Below are 27,523 nucleotides of genomic sequence, written 5' to 3' on the forward strand. Positions count from 1 at the left end.
TATTACCAGATGTTGCTGGATAAAACGCACGCTATGAAAGACGACACATGCCCTGGCGGGAAGCATAGCAAAGTGCGCGTCACAGCTCTTGTGTGCACTAACATGGATGGCAGTGACAGCCGCGTGCCCTTCGTCAACAGAAAGTCGAAAAAGCCACGTTGATTTAGGAGCTATGTGCCCATGCGCTACAGGCACAATGGTAAGGCTTGGATGATGCGCGATTTATTTGCGGTGGCTGAGCAAGTTAGACCATGACATGCAGAGGCAAGGCAGGCGCGTGCTGCTCGGGATGGATAACTGCTCTGCGCGCCACATGCAAACTTAAATGACGGCCTGTCATCCAGTACCACTTCGAAAGCGCAGCCCTTTGATTTGGGAATAATGCGTGCCTTTAAGGCATCGTAAAAGCTCCGCCTTGTGGAGCGCATGGTCATATAGCTGTTGACCGCCCGGCAGCACACTTGCCGCTTCGAGGTTCGCTGTATTCAAATGTAAAGATAATGAAGGCTGCCTGGTATGAGGTGACAGCCACTTGCGTGCGGAATTGTTTCCCCAAGACTGGCTTTGTCGACACACAACCGGAAGCCAAGCCTGATGCTTCCGATGGTCAGTCCGGCGGTGACTTCTGGCAGCGAGACATCGACTCCGACATGGTGGCCATGACCTCGGCGGGGACGATTTCGTTTGTGCCAATGAAGATGCTGACACTGCGGAACCGCGCACTGACGAGGGTATCGTTTATGAAGTGCGGAGGAATCGTTAATATTAATCGCTAATGCAGCAATGCGGACGAATCGGACGCGAACGACGACGAAACTTCTGAGACTCCGCCTATAAGCGCGCCTGTTTCAACAGGCTACATAGCAGGACCTTAAACAACTTGTTTACGCCAAGGGCCTCGGAGAAGATCACGCGGACGCCTTAAATAAACTGGAGACCACCCTAATAAACTCGGCACTGCAGAAACAAACAGCCATCAAGGACTTGTTTGGCGAAAAAATAAATTGTGTTTTGACATTTTTGTTACTATGGTCAATTTACTACGAACTTCGGAATATAACGAACGGAGGCCGCGTGACGCTGAGGTATGTTATAAGCGGGCTCGACTGTATATATATTTTTCGATGAGCTTCTTATTACCGTATTTTATATTTTCTGACGTTTGGCTATAAGGCGGCCATGTTTCGCCTTCTTCGGCGTCATACCAGGATTGCCTAAACTTTAGTTTTTACCGCAGATTCGCCAATGACATACTTTGAACAGCATTCGCTCTGTTGCTTTATTTACTAGCGTTTCTGGCGACAGACGAATGAGCAGTACGCTCTGTTGGGCGGTTATGGTAACAACGGCTTTCTGAATTTGAAAAACTTCTACAAGCGATTAGAAAGTTTGTAAACGTGGTTCTCGTCAGCACTACCCGATATACGCGTTTACAGCCGCATTTCAAGTAAAAAAAATTGCTGAATTCAAAATACACCTGCCTAACCGCGCCCACAGACAAAATAAATTGAGGTGTCGTTTCGCCGCTACAAATTTTACGCAGATCTCCACGGCTACACATCAACAGAAACAGCTCAAACTCGTCCGTCGCAGGCGCACGAAAAGCATTTTCCGGTACCCGTCCTTATTCAGACACTTGACCACCTCCTCATTAAGATTGACAGAAGAGGAGCACTGGGAGGCCCTCCCCCAACACAATGATGCAGTCCTTGGGGGCGACTGGTAAGAGCAGCTCCCCCCAGCGACGCGGAAGCCTTTATAAAAGGACAAATAGAGATGTTTCTCTCTCTCTCCTTATCTGTGCAGGCGTCAGAAATGCTGGGTTTATCTGGATGAGCCATTTCATGCTGCCGCAATACGATTTCGTAGCCAAGAGATTGTCATCAGTTGGAAAATATATTGAACATATGGCCTGCTAAAATAATTGTTTTCTACACGTGGCTAATAAATTGGCCAGGGTATTCAATGATATGCAACGAACATATAGAAAATTAAAGCTTCAGCTTCCAATCAATGAAGTTTCAATCAATCTATCTGCTAACACTATTTAAAAAAAAGATGCAGACAGCAGTGCGGGGTACACACGGTTCAACCAAAATGTGTCCACACATGATGAAAAAAACTTTTCGTTACTGGTGGAGGGCTCTGCGTTCGCCGAAGTGAGTGAACGTGTCTCACCACGGCTCCCGTAATTATTCCAATTAATCGGGCGCAATCATCAGTTACCACGGTGTAATTGGTACTAAAGTGTCCGTGAAGGTACGGGGCATCGACCGATACCAGTTTCGCACAAGGGGTACGTAATTTTACCAAACTTTCGCACATTGAGAGTAGCACGGTGCGGGCGTGCAGCTAAGTCTAGCGCTAGGCCTACCACGATTACGGCCCCGGGGGCGCCTGGCACGGCCGCTAGGTCTAACCGACGAGTACGACCAAGATGGTGGCGGCTACCGCGATGATGGTCATGAGCATGCCTCCGGAGAAAACACGGCGCCGGCGATGTACGTCACCAATTACGGAGGAAGAACATGTATTGAAGTCCAAGGACATGAACCTACACCCGAAGATACCGCAGGCTGGACGGCTACCAGCAAGAGAATAAAGAAGATCACCACGCCAGGTGAGCGGCTCGGCGAGCTCAACGTAGCCGTTGACCGTCAGTCTAGACCGAGAGATAGGGCTACCTTCGCCGAGCGTGTGGCCGGGTCGATTACGAAGGAACACGCATGCCGGCGGCTATGCCGAATGAGGACATCAAGATCGTTACGATGCCGCGCGGCGGCCTCAACGTGGCGAGAACGGAGGCCTCGATCATCATGTCGGTCGTCATAAGGGCGGCGGGAATAACGAGGGAGGAAGCCAAGAAAGACACCATTTGCACGAACGCGGCGCAGAACATCATCGTGGTCAGCACGCGGGACGAACGGCGAGCCGCAATGTACTCCAAGATCAAGGCCCTATTGGTCGGGGGCTCTACGTTCGAGGTCATGGACTACCGAACGGCGCCGAGGGCACGGTGAAGGGGGTTATCGGCGGCATCACAATAGAGGACACCCCGGCGGAGATCAACGAGAACATCGTTAACCCGTAGAACCCGCTGGCCGTGGAGGCGCACAGGATCGGAATCATGACGACGCTGATAGTCCTATTCGTGGGACAGAAGGTACCAAGTACGTCACGTACGGCTCCATGTTGGTGCGCTGCGGGCTCTACCGCAAGCACTTCGAAGTGTGTACGCAGTGCGGAAAGGTAGGGCACAGGAGCTAGGTGTGCCCGTACCCCAACACTAGAGTGTGTATTGCTTGCGGTGCCGGGAATCCCGGCGCCGACAAGAAGCGGGAGTGCAAGCCCCACTGCAAGCTCTGTGGAGGGCAACACGCGACGGTCGAGAGGGAATGGAAGAATATGTATAAGAAGCCGTACGTGGTCCCGATGCGGCAGTCGGAACGCAAGATCGAAGCTACATCGCAGCAACGGCAACCGCGTTTACCGGACCCGGTGAGTTTCCCACCGTTATTCTAGAGACGAGAATCGAGGCAGCGAAGCAGCAGCTGACGCAGGAACTAAAGCGGCAGCGCCAGACGCAGCAGGAGCGCCAGCCGCCGTAAACAAACGCTGTCGCAGCCAAAGGAACGTGTTGCCTGGGCCGACGCGGTCAGGATGGTGCCCACGATGAGGCAGCAATACCAGCAACAACAGCAGGCCAAGCCCAAGACCCATGAAGAAGACGACGTAATTACGGCCTTACGAGCCGAGAACGAAATCGTAAAGCAGAAAATAGTCGAGCAGGACGCGACCATCAAGGAAATCAACGAGAGGCTTGCGATATTAATCTCGATGCAGCAGTACCAGCAGCAGCAACAGCAGCAGCAGTACCAACCACCACCGCCGACACCGCAACAGCAACCACCGCAACCTTAACCACAGCCGGCACAAGAAAGGAGACAAGAAGTAATGACCGAGGACGAACCAGAGCCTGGAAGCGACCCCAGGGCGGCCCGAACGTCGGAACCGAACCCCAAGAGACGGGCTGTCGACGGAGCCAAGGAAAGCAGAATTAACGCGAGATTGGACAAACTGGAGGAACGGATGGACCGGGTAGAGGCAAACGCCAAAGTCACCAACGAGCGCCTCACGGCACTCGAACAAACGGCCCAGGTTACCTACGAGCGCCTCACCGCACTCGAGCAAGCGGTCCAGGGACTGCAAAACGCCTTCACGAAAATGCAAGCTCAAGTACAAGAACAGATTCAAGGATTGGAAACCCAGATCATTGCCAAACTGCAACAAATATGGATGGGACAACCAGCAGTACGACAGCAACAGCCACCGCAGCAGCAGCAGCAGCAGCAGCAGCCCCCCCCCCTCACAGTGCCAATAAAGGGCCTCCTGGTCTGCCACTGGAACTGCAACGGTTTCCTAAGGAAGGAAGTGATACTACAACAGCACCTATTGCAACTAGCAAGAAAGCCAGACGTCATACTAATCCAAGAAACGCACTGCAAAGAACCGCCGAAGCTCCCTGGTTACCGCGAACACGCGGGCCCATCGAGCGGGAAAGAGGCGACGGCGAAAAGCAGAGGACAAAAGGGCAGAGGCGTCTGCACCTTCATCCGCAAGGGCATTACCTTCGTCGAACACGACCTGGTGACCAACAGCACAGTCCAACACTGCGCCGTGGAAGTGATATCGGGAAGAAAAGAAATGAGAGCACTTTCGTGGTTAACGTCTACAGCAACCCTGCCCACAACGGGCAGAGGTTTCGGGCACTTCTTCACAAGGCAAGCAGAATCACTGGAAGCAACATGCTCGTGGTCTGCGGAGACTTCAACTCTCCGAGCCAGAGTGGGGCTACGTCAAGACGACGGTCAAAGGAAGTGAACTAATCCCAGACGCGACGGACGTGGGGCTGCACCTCGTGACGGACCCGGCGTTCCCCACCAGAACGGGAGCGGCATGCGCGGCAAGATCGGCGCGGCATGCACGAGAGAAGCGCTGTGGCGCAACACGGGGGAAGACCTCGGCAGCGACCACTTAGTCGTTGAGGTCACGGTGCCACTCTCGGGCAACGGAAATTACGGCAAGAGAAAGCATAACATCACGGACTGGGACGCGTTCCGAAGGGCACTGCCCGACGAGCAACCCGACATGGAAGACATAGACAAGTGGACGGACGTCGCAACGAAGAGGAGGCAACCACGGAAATCGAGACGGACGACAACATAGACAGGATGGATAGCCGAATGGCCCATCTCCTGGAAGCCAAAAAGTCTCTGAAAAGCGCTGGCTGAAACAACGCATCAACAGACGAATGCGAAAGATCACCCATTCAACAAACAGATAGAGAAGCACTGCAGGGTGTTGTGCGCCCAGCAATATAATCAGGCCTGCAACGAAGCCGGTGGTCAAATGCACACGGGTAAGACGTGAAATATGCTACGGCATCACCTCGACGAAACCAAGACCAAGGAAACGTACCACAACAACCTCGTCATAATACTCCACAGGGGCGTCCAGGAAATGGGATAAGACAAGGTAAAGAAGTGAGTGGACGCCAAGTACCTGCCTACCACCCTGAAGGAGAATCACCCGGGGTACCGAGGTAAAGAAAACGAAACGCTAGACAGAGACATGGCGACGTGAGAAGTCCGCGACGCCCTGCAGAATCTCAATAGAAGATTCGCCGCCGGCCCCCACAGGGTTACCAACAAGGCGCTCAGCAACCTCAACGACACGGCTGTGGAAGCCCTCACGAAATACTTCAACAAGTGCTGGAGAGCCGGCCACCTTCCCAAACAGTCGAAGACGGCCACAACGATTCTAATCCCGAAACCAGGCAAGCCACCCGGCACAGAGAACCGCCGACGATCTCGCTTACATCGTGCGCTGGAAAAGTCCTTTCTAACGGACGGCACGACCTAGAACTGTGCGGTGACCTCCAACTACCGGAGAAGAGGCTCGGCAGCGTCGGTACGCTGCAAGGCTCGGTCACATCCCCGCTGGTGTTCAACGTCATCATGATCAGCGTGGCCAATCGGCTGGAGCGGGTGACGGGTGTCCGCCACACCATCTACTCCGATGACGTCACGCTGTGGGTCATAGGGGGAAGCAACAGTCCCATAGAAACAACGCTGCAAGAAGCGGTCAACGCCATAGAAGAACAAGTGAAAGGTTCAGGGCTAGTCTGTTCCCCGTCTAAGTCGGAACTACTGGTGCTGCCGCCGAAAAATGCGGGTAGAAAGGGAATATACGACGAAGGCAACGACCACGCTAGATCCAAGATCACCGTGCGCACGGAAGGCGGGCCAGTCATTCCAGAGGCCGACAATATCGGAGTGCTCGGAATGGTAATCGAGAAGAATCGCGTCAACGGCGCGACGGTCACCAGGCTAGCGACGAAAGCAGACTTGGCGATGCGCCTCGTGAGAAGGGTCTGGAACAGAAAAGCAGGGATGAAGGAAGAAAACCTCACGAGGCTCGTTCTGTCCTTCGTCAATAACCACATAACGTACCTGGCCGCCTTTCACAACTGGCGGCCGAGCGAACGCGCAAGGATCGACGAAATCATACATAAGGCCTATAAGACGGCGTTCGGGCTCCTGAAGACCACGAGCACGGACACAATCGCGGCCCTGGGCGTGCACAGCACTCTGGATGAAATTGGAGAAGCTCAGCGAGTGGCGCAGCTCGAGAGACTATCAGGAACCAGAACGGGACGACACATACTACGGCAGCTGGGCCTGGTGCCCAAGGAGAGCAATACGACGAGCAGGGAACCGCTACCCGAAGGGGCGGGATGACGGATCACCGTGTGCCTGATACCTCGGAACATGAACCCCGAACACAACAGAGAACGGCGACTGGCAAGAGCCAATGCCCTGGTGGACCTGCACGCCAACGACAGCGGTGCCGCGTACCTGGTCGCGACGAAGCACCAAGACCAGAGAGAAGCCTACACGGCCGTGGTGATAGAGGCGAAGACGGGCAACACGAAGACGGCGGTGAGCATCCGTGTCGGGAAGCCGCACCAGGCGAAGAAGTTGGCCGTGGCTCCGGGCATCGCCGATCCCGGCTGCACGATGGTGCTGCGCGACTCCAGGGCGGCGGTGCGGAACTTTGCCAAGAACAGTGTGTGCAGTGAGGCCGCGTGCATCTTGCGCAAGGCTGAAGCCAACGGCAGCAGTGGTGGTGGGGTGACAAAGTTGTTCCCGGCCCACATGGGTAAAACCGTGGCGGGCCAGGGGGGGAACGCGAACCACAACCAACGCCGTCGCGCGAGGACGTGCCAGTCGCGTGACGACTACGACTAGCCAGGCCGACTACGACGACGTGGTCGCGGGCAACGACGACGACGATACCAAGGACACCATGACCAGTTACAACGACGATGTGAAGTGGTACAAACTCAACAGAAGGTTGATGCCACCGCCTCACCCGAGGCTTACTCGGGAAGAGGCAGTGCTATACAGAAAGTTGCAGACGGGCTCCGTGATAACCCCGGTGCTCGTGAAACACATATGCCCAATGGTGCACGAAAGTGACGTGTGTAGACTGTGCGCGAAGGAGCGAGCCACGCTCGCTCACATCCTGTGGGAGTGTAGCATTTACACGAGAAAGGCAGACAGGATGACGACGATCCCGCCGCAGCTAGCAGTGACGTGGACATACGACTACAACATTCAACTCCAGGCCGTCCAGCAGGTCTCGGCGGCCCTACAGAGGCAGCGACGTCGGGGGCCGGCCGGGACGACGTTCAGGCCGCGTCGCGGCGACGACAAGCCCTCCAAGCTGAAGAACGTCTAAAGCGATCTTCAGGCGATCTAAAAAAATTGTTCTTTCTCTCCGTGGGATGTCCGACAAGCGCAAGCATAAGTCTACGCTGTTCTCCACACTCACTCTAAAGGACACCCCTGAAGCTGTGGAACAGCAGCTCATAACTACGTTTTTTCCCCACGCTTCCCTCACTCCTTATACCCCTCTACCAACATACCAGTATCGGAGCCTGTTGAGGAGCTAGATCTCCCCTTCCCCTTTGCGGTGCTACAGGCTGCCCTCCACCAAGGCAAACCCCGTTCGGCGACGGGCCATGATGGGCTCACTTGGCAGCACCTTTGCAACCTGGATGAAGCTACCCACCAAGTGCTTCTGGACGTTATCAATGACCTTTGGGCTACAGGGACCGTTCTGGACAACCTCAAGCTCACGCTCGTACATCCTATTTGAAAGCCTAACAAAGACGCCACCTTCTCTACGGCGCCCCTGTATATAGCCTCTCAAACAGTCACAAGAAGCAATTAGCAGTACTACATAGGGCTACGCTCCGAACAATAACTGGTTTGCCGCGACATACCCGTATAGATGCCCTCGAAAAGGCCGCTCCTCTGCCTCCTGTGGAAGCCCTGCTTTCTGAAGCCGCCCTCCAACGCGAACAACGTCGATCTCTTACGGGTCAGGAAGCGGCGCTCGCAGCGTGGGATGGTCGAACCATGTTGCCACCACCACTGAGTCCGGCACCGCCTGCCCCCTGGGAAAGGCCACTTCTGACATCGCCACATCAGCGACCTGGCATTCCCAAAGCAAGGAGGTGTCCTCGCCAAAAAGCCCTTTGTCGCATCCTGAGGGCCAAGCTCCCAAATAAAACTGACATCTTCACTGATGCCAGCCTGGACCACCACCGAATGGGCCTCGCGTGGCATTGTCCAGCACGACCCGAATTCAATGGTTCCAGTACGAAACATGTACTTTATCTGTCTCCCACTGAAGCCGAACTGCGTGGCATTCTCCAATCACTGGACCATCTTGCCTACAACGTCTCTGCTCCACTACCTGCCCGCATTCGTATTCTCACTGACTCCAAAAATGCTATTGACGAGTTCAACAAGGCTTTCTCTGACCATCCTACTGTCCACCAGATTCAAGCTATGGTCAACATACTCGCTCAGAATGGCACTAAAACTCGCCTGGCATGAATACCGGGACACATGATGCAGGGACATGGCAACCAGACCGCGCATTCTGCGGCTAGGGAGAGCCTTCTCGTAACCCCTCCGCTGGATGACCAATCCCCTGCTGCTGTCTCGCCCACCTCCTTTCGCCTGCAGCTGGACCACGCTCGCCACGCGCGCCGATGCCGCTTAGCATCAAGCACTCCGCTTGGCTACCTACACGGCGTCCCTTCCCTACCACGCCCAGCCGAAATTTTCATTAATAAGACTCTTGCGAACGCTGCTGTCACTCCTCACATAATATACAAATCGATTCACCCTGGGACGTCACTACCCCCCCCCCCCCGTTGACCCCACTGTTCAGCGACTTCTATCGCGGACCTAAACCATTTAATCTGGCACTGCACTGTATTCTCAGACCATCGATATATTATCGAAAATTCACTCCCAGATGGTTCTTCACCAGCTAATCCCCCATACCATGACCTCCAATTCCTTGCCGCGCTAGGCACTTTTTTCCCTTGAGTGCGGTCTGGCTCGAGTAGTGTGAGCCGGTGCCTACAACCCATTTGGTCCCTCAAACTGGACAATTAGATCCTCAATGGACAATTAGATCCTCTACGGCCCTTGAAGATTCGAGTAGTGTTAGTCCTGTTTCCCTGCTATTCCCATTTCCCCCCTCTGGCCAACCGGCCGTCCCATCCCAATAAAAGACTTTACTACTACTACTACTTTCTCTCTCTTTCTCTCAAAAAGGAGAGGTACAGGGCTCAAAGCACGTGCAGCTTGTCAAGGTCCTGACCCCGTTTGAATGACTATTCTGGCATAAAAAAATTTTCTTTTAGGCCCGGCAACAAGAATAATTTGGTTAAAGTTCGCACTAGCCCTGGCTTAGCGATTCTACTTCACCCTTTAATGCACTGTACATCATACTAAGAAGGAGCTCTCTCCCAATGCGCATCGGCAAGTGCGTGGTACATGGTGTTTACGCCTCCCATTGCGCAATTTTATAGTGGGCTGATTCATATTAAAGCGAAGCTTCCTATATGCCACCGATTGTGTCTGTACGCGCCGGAAAACGCACTTCAGGAAAACCAAGTTTCTTTGACGATGATGATTGCCGTGGGGGAAGGGAAGAAAAATAAATCACTTTTCAAGGTCGCGATAGAATATGGGTGCATGGCGTTATGAAGCCGAAGTGTATCCGATTGAGCCTATCCGACACTTTCAAATGAGTTTCAATTTGGTGAGGGTTCATGTAGGTACAAAATTAGATTTAAAAAATCATGCACCCCTCCGTTTAAATACGACGATGGTGAAGGCGACGCTTTCTTTCTGCGAAATCAAGTGGCGAATGGTCAAACCCAAAGCCGCTGCAATGAAAAGTCCAAACTGCGTGTGAGTAAACGCCAAATCAGAAGCTTAACGAGTCAAAGTCCGAACCGCTTGCGAGGCGAAGTCCAAAGTAAGACGACAACCAAGGAATCCCTCACGCGGAAGCTTCGCCTTCAAGCACTGTCGTCGCTACACAAAGGGGTGCATGATTTTTTGCTGAGGGACACACCCCACCCTCGGTGGTATATTTTTTTCTATATTGAACTCGTTTGTTCTATCAAAATGATAAGGAGAAAACCGGGCTTGTATAACGTTGTCGAATACACCACTGCTGCTTTTTGCAACACCGCGACTGCTTAACACTCATCAAGGCTCCGGAGCACATGCACAGGCTTTAAAGTGAGCGTCAGACGTTCTGTAGTAAAAAATATCCTCTCCTAATCCTTGCAACCCAGGCGTTTTATAAAATCAACTGCGCAATCGTAACCGCGCTTTCAGTGTAAAATAGTTTATTAAAGCGAAAGCTTTTTAGTGGGACGGATGGTGTTCTGTCAATAAGCTAATTCATTTCCCCATAAACTGGTTGGTCTGCCGAAAAGCTCTCATATCCCTGAACACACGACGCGTGCGTGAAACCGAGCTTCCATTGTATTAAAACCGTTACTTGAAAATTGCGACATAGGAATGGTTCAATATAAGAAAATACACTCCTCAATCATGATGAAGGAGTCAATAGTGTGTCTTCATCTCATAAATCAAGTATCAGTACACATTTAGATCGCTCGTAGTTGCGTTAACTTAGTGCGGGAAACGTCGTCGCATGGGTGTGTTGTTCGTTTGCGGTTTGTGTCTTAGAAGGTTTGACAATTGATTGGAAGCACTTTCAACATAGTTTTGACGCATTTTTAGCTTTTCCGCGTCTTTCAACTTTCTTTAAGAAGGAATGGTATTTATTTAAACTTGTAACAAAAATATGTAGTGCTGACGGAGCTCGCTAAGCATGCTAAAGCACCATCCAAACTCAAATACTTTGATGTATTTCTGGCGCGAGAAGCGAGAAGGTAGAAAAAAATCATAAGCGGTGGGAGAATGCAGACAGTAGCGGGAGTCACGTTGCAGGTTGTGGCGAAAACGGTAACCTACAGACCACTATCGCACTTGGGTTTGAAAAAAAAAGGGGCGCTGTTCCATTCGGTGAAAATGGATGACCTGCCAAGCCAGACGCAGTCAACGAAGTGCACGACGAGAACCACGTTTGTCTGTAAGTTGCGAATGAGCGTACTTCCTAGCCATTTAGATGAATGAAACTTTGAAAGGCTCGATCTGCATTCTAGCGTAAAAAAACATGAGGCTGTCTGTTTCCCTCCCAAGTCATAGGATTTTACCGCCTGTGTAAGACAGCCCAATCCGCTCGACCATTAAAGACAGCAGACAGGTCACATTCGCCTGTTTGATGTCCACGTGTAAGCCTGTCGCCAGCCAAACGGGCATGAGTGAGGGCATCAGGACTATACGCCTCGAGCGCGGCCTGTAGAGGCGCCACTGAAATCCCCCTAGCGGCCTGTTTCGAAAGCAGGCGCGGGAGTCCGCGCCCCGCTCCCAAGTGCCGCCGCTGCTTTTGCGGCACGTTCACGACTGAGATTTACCGTTTGTGGTCGTTTAAAATTCATGTTTGTGTGGACCAGTCACTCTGCTCGCAAATGGGATGTGTTTACGAGAGTGTAAATGTTTCCGACGCTACCTTAGTGTGGTATTTTTGGTCTGCATAAGCGCCAGGTGTGTGTCACAGGTCAGCGTCGTGGAATCGGCGTATGATGGAGGCGATTGTAGTTACACTGACCTGAATTTACTAGCCGTGTCTCCGTAACCACCGGTTCCTCAGATGTTCATGCTACGGCTATGCACTACGATTTAAATCGGTTTTGTGCGCTTACATGATCAGCGGAGCACTCTTACTTGAAAGCACACCAGTTACGTTTGCCAATATTATACCTCAGATATTGATCACCACCATTTACAAGCCAGTCTGTGTTAATTTCGGAAAAATATTCAACAAAAATACGATGGACAATGCATAATTATACTCGGGGATCAGCACACGACAGAGTCGTCTTGTTGTGAGGTGCGCGCCCGCAGACCTTCATCTGCTACATATATCCTCTGCGAGCAGCGAGGAGACGGGCTTACAATATAATCCGCGTCCGCGACTAAATGCTTCTTCGAAATATCGTCATATGGCACAGGGAGCCTGAAGAATAAACCAGAAACTGAAATCAGAGGGCCTTATCACATACCACACTCTTCCAACGACACATTTCATCGCTTGTTGAACAGCCTACCCTGTATACTTCCAAAAATGCGTCCGCCGTACGATCAGCTCTTCGTTAAAGTAGAAAAGCAAAAGGAAAGTGAACGCGAGATTTATGTGTGGTATTACTAAAACGTTCATTGCTTGATTCCGCTCCGCATTTGTACACGGCGTATCCCCCCCCCCCGAATTCCCGCTAAATAAAAGTGCATTTCGCGTATAGTTGGTCTAGTGAAACCTACCTGGCTTAAGTTTAGACGAACTTCTTTAGCATGCCAGAAGCTGCACTGTGTTTTGTTTCATTTCCGTTAGAGCTATTATGTTTCTAAATTCCGTATTGGCACAGCATTTATTTTTCTGTGGTTTCATTTCCTTGGTTCTTGCTATATGGCGTGTGTGGGCACATATTTAACGACGCACAGGCTTGGAATATACTTTACATTTACGCATGGTTTATATTCTAATAAAAGGAATAAGTTATTGTCCGGGATTGGGTAATCACATCCCCGAAACATATTTTTCTGCGGCGTATATATGCGAAACGATGCCGCATTCGTTGTCCACGATGCAAAATGAAGCCAACCTCTCACTGTGTCAGTATCACAGTATCAGGTCTAAACGAGGCGTCAGTAGAATTCATTTGTGCCTGATGTCTTGGAGGTGACATGGGTGATATGTTGCTGCCGTCGCCGATGCCCGAAAGAGCGGCGACGAAGCGCGCAGAACCGCGTACCCGGGTAGCTCTTGCAGGCGATCGCGTACTCTACGAAGACGCATCTGCTTTTAAAGTGACCTAAACGTACTCTTTGCCTATAGTCGTCACCATAACAAGTTTTTTTAGGGCGCGGAAAGGCGAAATCAAGCGAAATAGAACCAAAACACTGCACGAGCCCCTATCAGTCACGCAGCGCAAATCCCGTTAATGCCGCGGAGAAGCGGCGGCAGGCGGCGCAGCGATCGCAAAGCTCGAGGCGTATAGCTTTACATGCATGCCCCCATCTTACCTCCGATTCTGCACGCGCACCCATAAACCTGCAACCGCTTATGTGCGCGGGGCTAAAAGAACAAACAACCGATTTTTGTCCATTATATGTTCTATATCCACAATAATAGGGCATCCCTTAAAACACCATTACGCTAAACGTTTTAGCTGATAGTGGCCTTGAAATTTTTAAATCGAAAATTTTAGATATCCAAACCGTACGTGTAATCCCACAAATATTGCCGGCAATTATGGCATAGAGTACCACGGAACACATTTTTGTCAGTGTGCTGGATAAAAAGTGGTATTTAAAAACCTGCCCTCAGCTAAAAAAGTGGTGAATTTCAGGCTTTTTTATGCCTTTATGTCTTTTTAAATCATTAGAAGCAACCAGGTATTTGGCAAGGTGGCGCCATCTGTTGGGATGAATGAAAGGAACATGCTGGCTTCATGTTGCAGATGTCGGCAGTTCGATTCTCCGCGGGCGGGTTCTTTTTTTAAGCTGCCCTTGGCGTTCCTAAACACTGAAAACGAATATTTCGGTAGACAAAACGCCCCTGACTAAGGCGGAACCGTGACACAGCGTACAAGTCAAGCAGGAAGCTCGTTCACTGGGTATGTTTACTTAACGCTACTGTTGATTCTGGGAAGGGAGGTTCATTTCTCTACACTGATCGCAACCCAGCGGAGGCAAGCGACGTGTCTTCAAAAATGTCAAAACGATGTTTAAAAATACGTATACTTATATTGCTTGTGTTAAACAATTTTCAATAAGTGAATACACTTCTAAGCGTTTTCAGTAAGCTACAAGGTGTGCAGGTCACATGACCATGATACTTTATGCAGGTTCACGTTTCTTGATTGTTGATTGTGGGGTTTTAACGCGCGGACGCACTGCAGGCGATGAGGCGCGCCATAGTGGAGGGCTCCGGATTAATTTCGACCCCCTGGGGATGTTTAACGTGCAGAGAAATCTCGTACACACGGGCGTTTTTGCTTTTCACCTCCATCAGAAAAGCGGCCGCCGCGGCCGTGAATCGAACCCGCGACCTCGTGCTTGTGGTTACGTCTTCTGGTTACCCCACTTCTGGTTACCCCACTGTATAAAACGCTGCCTTTCATACGAGATAGAGTAGATATACCCGAGAAAATTTGGCTGTATGTCCCTTTACGTTGGAGAAACGGTCGAATAATAGTTGTGAGACAGGGGTCAGCGATTGCGAGGAGGAACACCGGAGCGGCTCTGAGTAAAGTGGCTTCACCGGAATGAAAACGGAGTAGGTGCTTTGCAGTAAAACGAGTGGTTTTGTGGTGAAACATCCTGCTTGCGACGCCTCACCGATCCGGTTTAACTAGCCACCAAGAGGCGTGGATTTATGAACTTTACATCATATAAAAACGCCTGTGCAGTTCCGAGTATACCGGTAATTGCATATTATAGCGCCACCAAAGCTAAAGAAGCCCCTCTTTCTAAGTGAAGTGAGCGACGCATTAACATCTTTACCGCAAGTTTTGTGAGAACGATGTTTATAAGTCTGCACGTCGTACGCCTTTTCAAGACGAAATTGCCAGGAATTTATTTCTCCTATGCTTTCCCTGTTTGGCTTCACGAGATTGTTCTATTTTATTCGCAGAAATAGCTGTTTCTTTTATTTTCGTGGCACCTGTATTTTTGAAGAAAAACTAAGGGCTATTGGCTAAAAGGCAGAACACTCTGAAGAGCTGGAACACAAATTACAGAAAGCAAACTTCAAGCAAACGCGTGGCTTGCTGTGCATAAGGCAAGATAAACAAAAAAGAACCTTGTCCTAAATCTATTTTTATGTATATAAACTGAGCAGTATAGTAAAGTAGGTATCAATATTATTTCTCTATTAAATTAGGGATGCCTGCTACTGAAACCTTGTCTTAAATATATTATTAAACTTAAATGTAATCTTAGATCTTGCCTTAAATCTATTATTTAAATAGCAACGAACTTTGTCGTGCTGACTCGATTTTTTCGCCGGTTGATTGACATCGTTTTGCACATTTGCATATAATTTACCTACCTAAAGGAGGGCAGTGCTCTCTTTGTCAATGAACTGTCTATTATTGGCTGTAAGTTGGGGTTTAGCGACATGCACGCCGTCTCGCACTAAAAAAATCCCGCCATATCCACGGAATGAATGATGATAAGTGGGGCGAAGCTCGAGAGGGGGGGATCATCGGTAACCGTAACTCTCCCGTGAAAGTTCGCCCATTACATCATTAAGAAAGACGTAAGACTGTGTGCGTACATTGTACAAATCAACTTTTATTTTCGGAGTCAATGCTCCCAGGCCCAGACCTGGTGAAAGACACCGCGCCATCGAGGACTCACCCGCACCTCTACCACAATTTGTCACGTAGGATGGGACACAACGGTAAAGAAAGAACTTTTATTTAGGGCGAACTTGTGCCCGAAGAAGACGAGAGGAAACGAGCAAAGGTCCTTGCATGTCGCTCGATCTCCGAGAACGACTGCCTGCGTTCGTGGCGTGATCTCTTGCGTGATCTCCCCCTCGCAGTGCACGTGCGCTCGCGTCTCCGTTGGCGAACACAGACAATCTCGCGCTCCCGGTGCCGATTTTGCGCTGCCGGTTGCAGCCGGTTCTTGCGCGTGCAACGCGGCCCACTTTGCGACATCTCCGAAAGCATGCGGCGGTCACGTACCACGAGACACAAGGGATGGACAGACCCATGGCTTTAGGAGCTTTTCCCCTAAAAACAGCCAAGCACTGTTCAGTCGGGGCTATATTTCCTTCAGACATTTACTTCAAAAGGCAAACGTAAGATAAATATATCTGGGTCACCCACAACGCTTAAAGGAGTACTGAAACCAAATTTTGATGCATAAAAAATGATATAATTGGCTTCAGTAGTTTGTACAGATGCCTCACAGAAATGTTTGCAGCGATCCGAGGCCGGAATCACATCTAAAATCGATTTTGATTGTCAAGGTCGCGAGCTTCCACAAATCGGCAGCACTAGCGAAATCGCGTTCGGCCTGACGAAACATCGGCCTGCGTGTCTGGCCGGTTGAGGGTGACGTCATATAGTCGTCTTCGGAACCGGAAACGATATCGTACGCTGCTGTTGTCGGTGGTATTCGTTTGGGCCAGGAGACGTGGGCGTAGCTGTGTGAGCAATGCTTGTAAACGTTGCGTGTTCGACGTTTTGCTCTTCAGTTCGTGGTCGGCGCATGGTGTTCCCTTGCACTGGTGCCGAAAACTGCGCGGTGCCTGCACCGCACGGTGGGCGATGTCGACGGGCACCGCGGCGACGCAGCGGTGTGCGTCGCCGAGCTCGCCCAAGTTATGCTATGGCAAGCTCGCGGTATGCGAAGTACTGCTCGTGGAAGCCTGTCCAAGCAAATCGACGACGATGCCAAGATTCATAATTTTCCACGCGACGACATGCAGCGCTAAACCTGGACTGAGTTCGTGCGCGGCGGCGTCCGCAAGAACTGTCGCCCAAGCCACCGGGCTCGGGGTTGCACGGGTCACCTTGGGTGTTGGGAACTTAAGGCTTTCTATCGTGGCGACTATTTGATCGCTGGTATCTGTACAACGGCGAATGACCATCCCTTACACAACTTTTCACCACACTATCATCCCCTTTTTCGCATATGGAACTTTATTTGGCAATAATTTCCGTTTCGGCCATCTGTGACCAAGACATCTGTCGCAGGTGTCGCAGCCTGTTTTGATTCTAGCGCGCAGGTTGCGCCCTCTTTCGGCCGCTCGCCGCACCGCGGTCCCGCAGTGCTGTGTTGGAGCGCCGTACCTTCGCTGCCGGTCAGCGTAGGCTTACAATCGCGGCAAATATCTGAACGCCACATTTAAATTCAGCGCCGATAACAACCCCTAGCACAATTTTTCAACACACTAACATCTACTTTCTCGCATGTGGAACTTCTCTTTCGCGATCAGATTGATTAGAACAGTGGCGGCAAGCTGTTGCTATCACGGTCTGCGCTGGTTGGAGCTGCAGTGATATTAAAAAACGGACGACGGCGAAGACATCGCCGGCCTAATCGCCTGGCCAAATAAAGTTGTTCTGTCTGTCGGGTGGCAGCGACTCATCCGAGTCTGATGATTCAGACGACATGTCGACTGCGCGGGCGAGTGCGGACCATGCATGCAATCGTAGCAGACGATGCGGCGAACGCATGCAGGAAAGAAAAACGTCCCTGACGTCACGGGTGAGACCGTGACGTAAGGCTGGCCCGCTTGCAGGCTGGCCTTCGAACGGCCATTTTCCGGCGCGGCGACCAAATTTGAAATTGGTTGCAATAAACGTGCTATAATTAATTCTGTGTTGGCGGCTGACGGCTTTCGGTTCGATTTTCCTAATTACTGGGCCAATAGGTATTCTTTACAGCGTAAAAACTGAAAGCGAGAAATTTCGTGTAAGTACTCCTTTAACATTTGTGAAAGAGAAAACATTACTGCCACCGAGGGTTCTCTGAATGTCCTAGCGCAAAACACATATACAGCAGTGTGGGCATCGCTATGGAATAGCTGGCTGGGGTCTCAGGCTCAGAACTGCGAACTCAGGCTAGCTTGGGGCTGTTACGCCCCTGGGTGATGCGTAAATGTATTTTCTTTCCATGATGCGGTGCGGCGATGATATTAAACTTCACTACTGCACACGCATGGCATCGCTGCCGGAACCACGAGTGGCTAATCGCGTGCGTTGTGGGGATTTTCCTCTATAGAAGGCGCGCTGGATTTCTGAGATGCGTCCCCTTGTACCCAATGAAAAGAAGTGCGCTAAAAAGCACGGGACGCAAGAGATGCGCTAAGGAAAGCGCTAACAATGACGGAGCCCCAGAAACTGCTCCTATGGTGTATGAGGGCATAGCTTAGGGGTTGACATCTTGATTTTCTGAAGGAGTCGCATTTCATGATGAAACATGACAGGTCTGCGATTGCTTGCATGTAGAGTGAATGTGTGTTTTGTCTTCATCTAATTTTTCGCCAGGTGCCCAATTGTTGTAACTGAAATCTCGATATAACGAATCAGATGGGACCACCAAAAATCGTTCGTTATTTTGAACTATCGTTGTAATAAAAACTGGCAGTTATAGGCCAATGATAAAACCTAGGAATGAAAATGACGTGTGTTAGAAGTAGACGTGTGGACAGACCGGTAAACTCTGAACTAAAAATATTGCGCTTACTTGCAAGCTGCTTTATTTGAAGAAATCACTTATTTTCTTCTCTTGCGTTCAGCACGCATGACCGATTAGGAATGCCTCTACTATGTTCCACCCTGCACAACACCTCATCGGCTACGTCATTGCACCGAGTAATAAAAGAGCGTAATTTGCTCATGTGCAGTAAAACATCATTGTTCGACACATCATCTGCCTCTGTGCTCGTTGAATCACGGTTGTCTTCCTTCGCGCCGTCACTGTCACTAAAGATGATGACTGCTCTAGCTTCTTCTTTGCTTTGTCGCTAGCTGCATTCATATTTACATCTCGCACAAAGTTCTCAGAAAATCACCTACAACAAATAATACCTGTCAGCACACGTGATTGGCGCGAAGAACGACCGACCGGCCGCCGTCACCCAACACCACTTGACAGAAAAGAGGTACGCGGGGACTGTTTTACCTATAGAGGGGAAAAGCAAATACACCGGTGTGTACGAGATTTCGGCGCACGTTAAAGACCCCAAGGTGGTCAACATTAATCCGATGCCCTCCACTACAGCGGGCCTCATCGCCAGCGTTGTGTCGGTGCGTTAAACACTACAATCAATCAAGAAAAGAGCCAAACGCAGCCAAGCGTGCGAGGCTACAGGACATTAAACCACAACTTTGTGGTGGCGCCAGCTGTTGGCACTCGACATGGTGATGATGAGTGGTACTGCACTCAGGGAATACAGAGAGAAAATGAGGTTTCTGTTTCACGTGAGCGTTGCAACGCTGTTACGTTTGCCTAAATGCGTAATACTGATGTCCCTCGGGTATCATAAGGGAAGTGAATAAGGTGCGTTATTCTGAGATATACCCCATATTTAAATTCGTAGTTAAGAAACATCTTTACACTGAAAATGTCGGTTCTGGCGGGGACTCCTAAATATTCCTAAATATTCGCTATTGTGTGGTTTATATCAACGAGACTGTACTTTTGTACATATGCGCGTGGATAATAAACTCATTTTCTTAGCCTGCGCTGTGTTGGGCCTTCCGTCATTCCTTCCCGTACTTGTTAGCGCATTCCTTTTCATCATGCCAAACGACTAATGTTCTTCCAGAAAAATTTACTTGCACCGTCAACTGCGCGTGCTTTATCCTCGTCAAAAGGCCTTTCGAGCCGTCTGGCTGGCTGATTAGGGTCTCTTACTTAAAGGAAAAAAAATTCACCCTTGCCTTACCGCGCCACGTATAACGTGACTGCCTGTCACGCCTTCGTACATGAATACGAGAGGCAGGCGCAAGAAGCGAGGCGGTTCCATAGAGGCGATAAGGTTGCTCTTTAGAAAATGGGCTGATAAATTTTATTGTGTTTCTAAATTCCGCTGATCGTCTGTGCAATGACTTAGGGTTTTGACAACATCCACCCAGCATGAGCCAGAAGATTGCGCCCGGCGTGCTCACCACCGCCGTCATCAGGGGCAACGTACATAAGTGCTAGCAACCAGGTGTCTCACTACTATGCCTAAAAGGCCATGCGGACAAATTGCAAGTTTCATTGATTCGCAGGATTGCCCCGTTAAAATAACACTGACACCACTTTAATGCACACTTTGGCTCAAATAAGCTATATAACTAGGAAGATAGAGAATCCCCATGAGATCCACTATATTATTCGCCGCACCAATGACGTATTATAGATAGCTGTGCGATTAGCTGGGGCCGGCAAAAGCAAACGCAAGTTCGGCAGGGCTTATGAGCTTGCAGAACGAGCTGTTTTTGCTTAACTGTGATGAATATTCATTTCGTAGCAGTGAGAATGTGGCAGTAAATTATGGCAGTTAGGGAAGTACACGTAACTATAAACGTAGCAGTGCGTAGTGCTGTAAATACTGCGCCTACTATGCTTGCTTTAACTGCACAGCAGTCCAGTGCTTTGGGGTTCTCACACGACACTCGCCGACTGGCGTAAGCGACATTGTCTTACATGGCCCTGTTTGTCCAGTATACCCAACTTTTAACGAAGCGATTACTACCAAGTGTAACAAAAGCAAGCCAAGTGCAAATACGCGCAGAAGCAAAGCGAGGGGGTACAGCGGTCCTCCGCAGTACAGGGGCGACATCCAGGGGCAGACACACCAGCCACAATTTGGAGACTTGTACGAACAACTTTATATAAAGGACTATTATATATCTCGAACATACAATCCTCTGCAACTTGTACGTTGCGTTTCTGCCACAGCAGGGCCAAGGAAACGAGGTGAAGTGGAGCTTGCTGCGGGAAATATTATAGCGTAGCATTGTTTGCCGAGTTCTCCCAAGCCAGGACCGTGTAACGACCTGCATTTCCGCAAAAGTGCGGATATCGCGAAAGTTCTTCCTGTAATCAATATTATGGCGTAAATGGAGATAACTGGTAGCACGAAAACTTGAAAAACTAAACAATAAGAAAAATAGTAAAAATTTACGGTAAATGGCAAAATTTATAACGCGTGGTATATCCACCATAATGCAGATTTCGCGAAAGTTCCACCTGTAATCGTTATCATAGCCTAATAGAGAGTAATTGGTCGAATTAAAATTTGAAAAACTGACGATATAATACAAACACAAAAATTAAGAAAAATGACGAACCGTGTAACGCCCTAAGTTTCCGCAATAATGCAGGTTGCACAAAACGTCAAATGTAACCATTAGAATAACGTGAATAGAAATGATTTGTCGAATGAAATTTTGAAAAACTAAAGAACAAGAAAAGCATCACCAAATCACGGAAAATGGCAAAATGTATAACGCATGGCATTTCAACAAGAATGCATATTTGCAAAAGTTTAACTTGTAATAGTTATATTAGCGTAAACGGAGATAATAGGTAGAACAAAATTTTGAAACCAAAAAAAATAAGAAAAATATAAAGTAATTACGGAAATTGGAGAACCATGTACACGCCTGCATTTCCACAATATTGGAGATTTCGCGAAACTTCCAAATGTAGTCGTTATAATACCGTAAATGAAGATAAATGGTCGAACGAAATTTGGAAAAACTAAAAAGGAGAATATAAAACATTGCGGGAAATGGAGAACCGTGTAACGCTTTGGATTTCCACGATAACTTTGATTTCGCAAAGTGATTGATTTATTGTAGGTTTACCGCGCCGACGCAACGCAGGCGATGAGGCGCGCCGTAGTGGAGGGCTCCGGGTTAATTTCGTCAACCTGGGGATCTATAACATGCGCCGAAATCTCGTAAACACAGGCGTTCTTGCTTTTGGCCTCCATCAGAAAAGCGCCCGCCGTGGCCCGGAATCGAACCCGCGTCCTCGTTCTGAACCACGCAACATCTTAAAGGAGCCATGAAGAGAAAACCAAACTTCGTTTTATTCGAAAGATTAGGTGTTTCATAGTACCCCAAGCGCTTTCCCGGAAGCAAATGATGCTTTATTCACTGAGAAATAAGGCAATTTAAGCCAAAATTTTAAATCTCCCGCTAAAATTGCACATTTTGTCACGTGAAAAATGGCGTCACATGAGCCGGTCCATGAAACAGATACTTAGTATGTCAACTCCATATAGCACCCACACGCGGGAGTCGACGGAGACGGCGGCCATTTTTAAAATACCAGTAAAACCTAGTTCACCCGCAGCCCTAGTCATGGAATCGCCTGATCCGGAGAACAAAACTCTCGCCGAGGAGCTCGGGCTTGCATTTAACAACCTCGCACCATTTGAACGCTCAATGCTTCCAAGTGCACGAGCCGCAAGAGTTGTGGGATACGCGGTGGACGGGAAAGCGACCATTCCGCGATAGCCACAACAGACGAACGCCCAGCCGTCGGCACCGCTTCCTCGTCAGCCCCGTCGCGACGGACGAATACAGAATGGTACGTATGTGCCGTATTTTCAATTTCAGTAGCAGTATCGCTTATGCCAGTTGGCCGGTGTCGTGTGTGGAAAGCCGTTCGCTCGCGCTCTGCTCCGACCAGAAAGATTCGAGCGTCAATGCGCGGTGTGTACGGCAATGTTTTTCCCCAAGGTCACAGCGCTTTGACGAAGTCGGCGACGAACGCCAGCATGTCCGGGTCCCTGCCGTAATCACTTCCTCGGAAATGAAGCGAGCACACTCGTACTTCCTTTAGCTCTCTTTCTCCTCCGTTTGCAAAGTTCACAAAACGTAGCCACTTGCTTCGCCGAGGTTCGTCGTTGGGCAGCACATGAAAGGAGATCTCACCGGCGGGGATGTCGCACTCCCTCGACGATTGGCCCGTACTACATGGGCATATCAAAACACAGCAACGAAATTTCATTGTAAAGTACTCGAAAAAGCTGAAGTTTTCAGTGGTTGTAAACTGTAAACGAGCTCGTAACGACAGCAGCAAGCCAACACGACCTCCATACCAAAACCCGTGCGACGAGTGGCACTATCTCGTTGCTGCTCTGTGTTCCTTACTCCCCTTGTTTCTATTTTTACCTTTGCTGGTTGGCGATATGACGACCAACCTCCTGTGAAGGGATTACGATACCAAGCAAGGTCGCGGCTGTGCGTGCTGGGACGGTTCGTTGGCCCCGAAGAGCCTTAAACCCGAAAATTCGTCTGCGCGAGGGTGGCGACGGCGAGATGTCGAGTTCGGCTGGCGGTAGTTTCGTACGCATTGGCTTACACGCTTGCGTGTTTATTCGGAACTTCAACCGTTTACTCCACCGTTATTAGTGTCATAAAATGAATGTGCAATATGTTTCACGGGCATATAGCTCGCTATGCAAACTGTAAGCCCTGCCTAACATGCTTTTGCTTTTGCTGGCCTCCGCCAATCGCAGAGCATTCTCGAGTGACATCATAGGTTCTGTTGCGGGTCGCATGATCATTTCCTTTTTTCCTAATTATGTAGCTTATTTGAGCGAAGTTTGCTTTATAAGTGGTGTCGTTATGGTTCTAACGGGGCAACCTTTCGAATGAACCAAACATGTGTTTTCTCTTCATGGCTCCTTTAGAGTTCTTGAAGGTTTGTTGCATATTTATTGCATTTTTTGCTTACAGCTCTATCGTACCATTCTTGAAAGTCAATTGCAATAAAGTTTTCTTAAGAATGCTGCATCAACTTGTTTGCTTCAACTGAGTACAAATAAAATCCGAACTCATCCTAATATTGCTGAAATTATCCGCATAATTCTTAATTACTTGTCGCTATAGATTTCCCCTAGCTGACATTCGAAACATGTCATTTAATAGTTTTGACAGCGTTGCATTTAGTTCCGGTTCCAAACTTTTGTTTTTTCCCTTCTAGGTGGATTCGGCTAAATTCGAAAAAAACGCCTCAAATAGCTATGAAGCCCAATATTTTATGGCAGCTTTAATGAATGTGTGCGAGGGAAGATGAGAGGTGGCGCGGAGAAGAGGGGTATGCCCAAAAAATTTCGGGGTAGGCCCGGGTTCCCCGGGCCCTCCTCTGGGTACGTCTCTGCACTATCACCTTTGAAACCATCTCCGTTACACCAAATGGTTCCTTTTTCTTCGGCGCTACGAATCCCAGAGGAACCCTTTGTGCAAAGGTATAGCCCCCGCTGTGCGCTCTACTATGTCCGTGCCCGTGACTATGTCGAGCAATTGAAAAGTAAACAACATTGTAAGTAAACGTTTAAAGGCTTCGACTCATGAAAGCTCCCTCAAGCGCATCTACGTCCACAAATATTCACGTTTATTGACCTATGAAAGCATTTGAAAAAAAGCATAGAGATATTTTTCTGAGCCCATCCAACGTACACTCATTGTAGCTTCCACAGTTTCACCTAGCGTTTTACTGCGGAGTTGTATTTTTAAATACCTTCCTCGAAAAACCTGAACCTTCTGGCTTTTGAAGTCGTATATCATTTGCGTCGCAATATACACACGCACGTTTCACCGCGATTTCACACTCCCAACAAACACTCCTGGCACCGACGACGCTCAGCGCAGTATATACGAGAGAAATTCCCTTTTACAAGCACAGTGAAAGTTGCTTCGCCGGTATTCTCTTCACTAAGCTATGCGCCAACTGCAAGGTGATACCAGTTCTGCCAGCTATGCGTTTACCCCGACCTAAAGCTAAACAAAGGAAAACATCTGCAGCACCGGTGGGACACTGCCGGCATTGAATGATCTCGCGGGGGCCAGGGGCCCCTGAGGGGTCGCACCCTCTCAAGCACACTTCTTCACTCCTCTTTCTCCTCGTAAGTTGGCTCGCGGGTTTTCGTCTTTATCTTTCATTAGGGCGGTTCTGGTGGTGTCCAGTTGAAGCCGTTGCAAAATGACAGCCTCTCCGTGCGCAGCGCGGACACAATCCGGCGCTTCTTTACAAGGGGTTTTTGTGTAGTGCATGCCTTTCCTCTCACCCTTACTAACCATTTTCTGTATATTAAAGTATCAGAGCTTGAAATGGGGCTAGTTGGTTTTTTACGCGAAACATTGCTTGCGCTAGGCCGGACAAGGACGACGAATGACGCACAAATGAAGCGCACACTACCAACTGATTTATTAATCACAACAAACACAACTATAAAGGAAAAAAATTCAGATGACGTGAAAGGTGGAGTTAATCAATCTCACAAAAATGTATACAAGATTTGTCATGAGATGCGCTTGCCTACGAACTGTCAAGTAGTGCCATCTCAGTTGTCGACAGTGCAGTCGATGGCCAACTGATACAGTCTTTTTCTTTTCGGATGGCTTAGGCTTCCCATATCTCGCGGGTGATCGTTTCTGAAGAGGATCGTGGTGCTTTCGAATTTCGCAGAGCACCCATGTGTGGCACAGTGGGCAGCCAAGTGCCCTGGGCTGAGACTTGCTTGCAGATATTTTTGTGTTCCCTGAGTCGTTGTTAACGCAAAGTCCAGTTTGGCCTATGTAAGCCTTCCTGCATGACATAGGTATCCTATAGACAACCCCGGAGCAGCATTCGACGAACGTACTCGTGTGCTTAATGCCACATCCTGTTTCTTTAGCATCTCTGGTTTTGTTAGTCATCTTGCACAGCATTTTTAGTTTTTTGGGAGCAGAAAGAACAACCAGGACAACATGCCTCGTGCCAACCTTCTTTAGCCTGTGAGAAAATTTGTGGATGTACTGCAGAATGATCGGCCGCTTTGGTTTTTGCTGTCTTTCTCTTTGTTAATCCTCTTTACCACTGTTCTTAACACTTTTTCTGCAACAGAGACATGTAGATGATTAGTGAACCCGCTTGTTCTGAGACGATCAATTTGAAAAGGCAGACTTTCAGTGACATGGTGTTCGCAGGATTTTTTCATGGCTTGCGACATGCAAGAAGTGGCTATGGCTCTATTAATTAACTTTGAGTGTGCCGAATCGTATGGCAGCAGCGCCTGCCCTCCTCTCGTGCGATAGCACCAACACGTGTGCGACAGTCCCGTCTTCAGGTTAATGTCAAGGAATTGAATGGCATCATTAACAGTTTTTTCATATGTGAAATGAAGGCCCTGGTGCGCAAACTCAAATGCTGCAATGATTGGAGGGATGCTACTTTCAATGTCAGTGCCTGGCTTTAAGCAAACCAAAAAATCATCCACATACCAGAAGCATTTCTGCACATGCAAATCTGGTAATACGTTTTCCAAAATGCGGTTGCCTGGTTCCAAAAATTTCAGAAAGCACCGGCGCTATACATGAACCTATTTCAATTCCGTCGGACTGAACATACACATCATCGTTATGGTTGATGAGCAAGTACTCGAGACCTTTTTTACAGAATCCCTCGAGAACGCCTTATGATAGCTGTTGAGGAGGCTATTGACTCCTATGGACCAGTGAAATTTCAAAATGAGGCAGGCACTGCGAGCAACAACTTTGTGCACTTAATCAAGTTCTACCTCGAGTACTTGATCATTGACATTCCTTTACATTAACCTTAAGACGGGACTGTCACACACGTGTGTGTGCTATCGCACGAGAGGAGAGAAGGCGCTGCTGCCATACGATTCGGCACACTCAAAGTTGATTAAGAGAGCCATAGCCACTTCTTGCATGTCGCAAGCCATAAAAAAATCCTGCGAACACAGAGGCACTGAAAGTCTGTCTTTTCAAATTGACCGTCTCACAACAACCGGCTTCACTAATCATGTACTTGTCTCTGTTGCAGAAAAAGTGTTAAGGACAGTGGTAAAGGGGATTAACAAAGAGAAAGACAGCAACAAACCAAAGAAGCGGCTGATCGTTCTGCACTACATCCACACATTTTCCCACAGGTTAAAGAAGGTTGGCACGAGGCATGATGTCCCGGTTGTTTTTTCTGCTTCTAAAAAACTAAAAATGCTGTGCAAGATGACTAACAAAACAAGAGATGCTAAACAAACAAGAGACGGCAATTAGCACACGCGTAAGTTTGTCGAAGCTGCTCCGGGGTTGTCTATAGGATACCTATGTCATGCAGGAAGGCTTACATAGGCCAAACAGGACGCTGCGTTAACAAACGACTCAGAGAACTAAAAATATGTGCAAGAAGTCTCAGCCCCAGGGCACTTGGCTGCCAACTGCGCCAGACATGGGTGCTCTGCGAAATTTGAAAGCACCACGGTCCTTTTTAAATCTTCAGAAACGATCACCCGCGAGATATGGGAAGCCTACGCCATCCGAAAAGAAAAAAGACTATCAGTTGGCCATCGATTGCACTGTCGACAACTGAGATCGTACTACTTGACAGTTTGTAGGCAAGCGCATGTGCATGACAAATATTGCATACATTTTCAGCGAGATTGATTAACTCCACTTTTCACGTCATCTGAATTTTCTCCTTTA

General features: G+C 49.1%; 1 pseudogene; it reads left to right on the forward strand.

Moving 5' to 3' along the window:
- Positions 1–500: 500 nt before the first annotated feature.
- LOC144175506 (uncharacterized) lies at positions 501–6,800 on the forward strand (annotated as a pseudogene).
- The last annotated feature ends 20,723 nt before the right edge of the window (positions 6,801–27,523 follow it).

The sequence above is a fragment of the Haemaphysalis longicornis genome, unplaced genomic scaffold (genome assembly GCF_048455015.1).
Source record: "Haemaphysalis longicornis isolate Haplotype H1 unplaced genomic scaffold, Haemaphysalis longicornis Haplotype H1 scaffold_3, whole genome shotgun sequence".
Lineage (NCBI taxonomy): Eukaryota > Metazoa > Arthropoda > Arachnida > Ixodida > Ixodidae > Haemaphysalis > Haemaphysalis longicornis.